This window comes from Vicia villosa, unplaced genomic scaffold, assembly GCF_029867415.1.
Source record: "Vicia villosa cultivar HV-30 ecotype Madison, WI unplaced genomic scaffold, Vvil1.0 ctg.005526F_1_1, whole genome shotgun sequence".
Classification (NCBI taxonomy): domain Eukaryota; kingdom Viridiplantae; phylum Streptophyta; class Magnoliopsida; order Fabales; family Fabaceae; genus Vicia; species Vicia villosa.
This window is the reverse complement of record NW_026706636.1, coordinates 33963-36602: the sequence shown is the minus strand read 5'-3', so window position 1 is coordinate 36602 and position 2640 is coordinate 33963.

Genomic DNA, 2640 nt, shown 5'->3' with positions numbered 1-2640 from the left:
TCTATTCTCTCAACTTATTCATCGATAACATGTTCTACTTAACTTTGCTTCGAACCACTGTGGTAATAACTATCTATGCCCAAAAGCTTCACGTTTCCGTAACCGAATTCAGAATCTCTCCCTATAGGATCACCTCCACTATATTTATAACACTACCATAAGTTAGAATATAATTTCACCGATTTGTATGCTCAAACGGCAAGTCAATTCGACACTCGGGACACAAGATACACTTGCCAACGTTATCTGGAAATGCAAACATCAACGTCATGCAACGACATAATTTACAATACTAATAAAGCTTCTCAAATGATACACTTGACTTTAAAAATTTCTCCTCACTAAACCTCTTAACTGCTCCTTCAATTCACTCAACTCTGAAGCTGACGTCCCGTGCAACACCAGCGAACAAGTCCAGTTCCAAGGACAAGCGTAACCACAAATTTCATCTCTTTCAAACATCATCCTGTAACAAATAAGTCCATTACAGCTTCTGGAACCATTTTTAAAATGAATTTCATCTCGTTAGCTTTCCAATGCTTTAAACAGGACTCGAATCGGACGTCCAGAACTCAAGTTACGAATTTTTGAAGTTTCACAAAAATTCAGCAATTTCCTACGTTTTGCTTACGGAAATCTCACTCCAAAACTCATTTCTCTTCAACTCAATCATATTTCAAACAGCCCTTAACATATCTCCTCAATCCCAAACTTCTTATAACTTGAGAGACACATTCCTTCGCCGAACTTCGGTTTCCGAAACACCGAGACATCAATTCTCTTCGCAAGCTTGCAACTGCAACACATCCAAGAAACAAGTCTTCTCCCCCACTTCGCTCGAACTAATTCCTGCAAATAAGGAAAACAAGTACTGACAGTGTTTCACACACTTGTCGCGCACTAAGGAACAAATAACATATTAGACAAATTGGTCGGACGGACCGACCTGCTCTGATACCACTAATGTGATACCCTAATTTACCCCGCGTAATAATATAGGAAATTAATAGTAAAATAAAACAATTTCAAAAACATTAGGATGCCAGCGTCATAATTACACAAAAGCTCATAAAGTAGATATGCAACACATAACACAAATAATCATGTATGAAATTCTTTTCTTTTAATCTCAACGGAAAACAATAGTATTAATAGATATCATCTCCAAACCAAATAACAACATGAGTATTAATAGAAAATTCAGCGATGGAGTTTTATAAAGTTTACTCCCAAAACAACAAAACAAACGCGAAACCCCCAAGTGTTACATATCAGAGCGACACCGACCCAAATACACAAAGCAAGGTAATTCCTCAGTTATGCACCACTTCGATCTACTTCGAATTATCTGCACGTTACCAATAGAAAAGTAACATTCAAACAAAAGGGGTGAGATATCTTACAATATAAAGGAATGCATGATAAATAATATGGGAGATATATATCATACATAATTTCACCACTTCATACTATACTAGCATCATTCATCGTCCAACAATACATCATTCATCATTACTAACAATTTTAATACGATCAATCACAACATAACCATGATAATGCAATGCAACCGACTCCCTAATATGCATGTGGTACCCAGGGCATCAACTCACATCACTTCTCCAATTTTGGGCATAATCGTGCCAAGATCACGTCACTTTGCCAATCTAGGCCACGTCGTCGTCATAATCAATGCAACATCTATATGTGACACACAATAATGCAACACAATTAATCATTCACGTCACTTTGCCAATCTAGGCCACATCATCATCATAATCAATCACAACAACATCACACTGAACAATAAGGCATAAGCCTACACAATAATTCCTATCATTTTAGGTCAGCAACACCATCACATCATAGCAATATATTCTAAAAAATGTAAAATTATCATCCCAACAACATCTTCATCAGTTATCACCAAAATCACCGCATTATACATAACACTGACACGTAAAATATGAATTAACCGCAAAAAATATTAATTTAATAGTCTCAAAATTTTAATCATGTTAAAGATAATATTTTTAGCTTTCCAACGGTCCAAACGGTATTAAAATCTGACTTACGAATCAAAAGTTATGAATTATTTATGAAAATAATTTTTGAAAAATTGTCAAGTGTAACCGGTTACTGCAGGGAAGTTACCCGGTTACATGTTTACGTAACTCTATCCGCTATTTTCAAAACTCGCTTGTAATCGGTTATAGCAGGGCTGTTACCCGGTTACAACACCAAAAACTCCCAGTTTTCTCTATTTCCCCATGATGTAATCGGTTACAGCAGGGTTGTTACCTGGTTGCAACGTACCCAGTAGCAAACATTCAAATGCTACACAAACATGAGTATAAAATTATGACACCTAATCTCTACCGTACCCATCATCATGCCAACCCTTACAAAGTAAGAACCCCACCCTTACCTTGGATTGGAGAACACTCTAAATTTTCCGGTCGAATTCCGTAGCTTCCGGCTTTGCATAATTCTTCCGTTTTCTTCTTCCCGACAATAGCTCTCCGTATCTATTTTCTGTCCTTCTTCTGATACCTCCAAAACCTAGCCTCTTCTTCCTTCCCTTGTTTTTCCTTATAATATTAGAATTTCTCTTAATAGTATTATTTCTCTTATTGGGCCTAC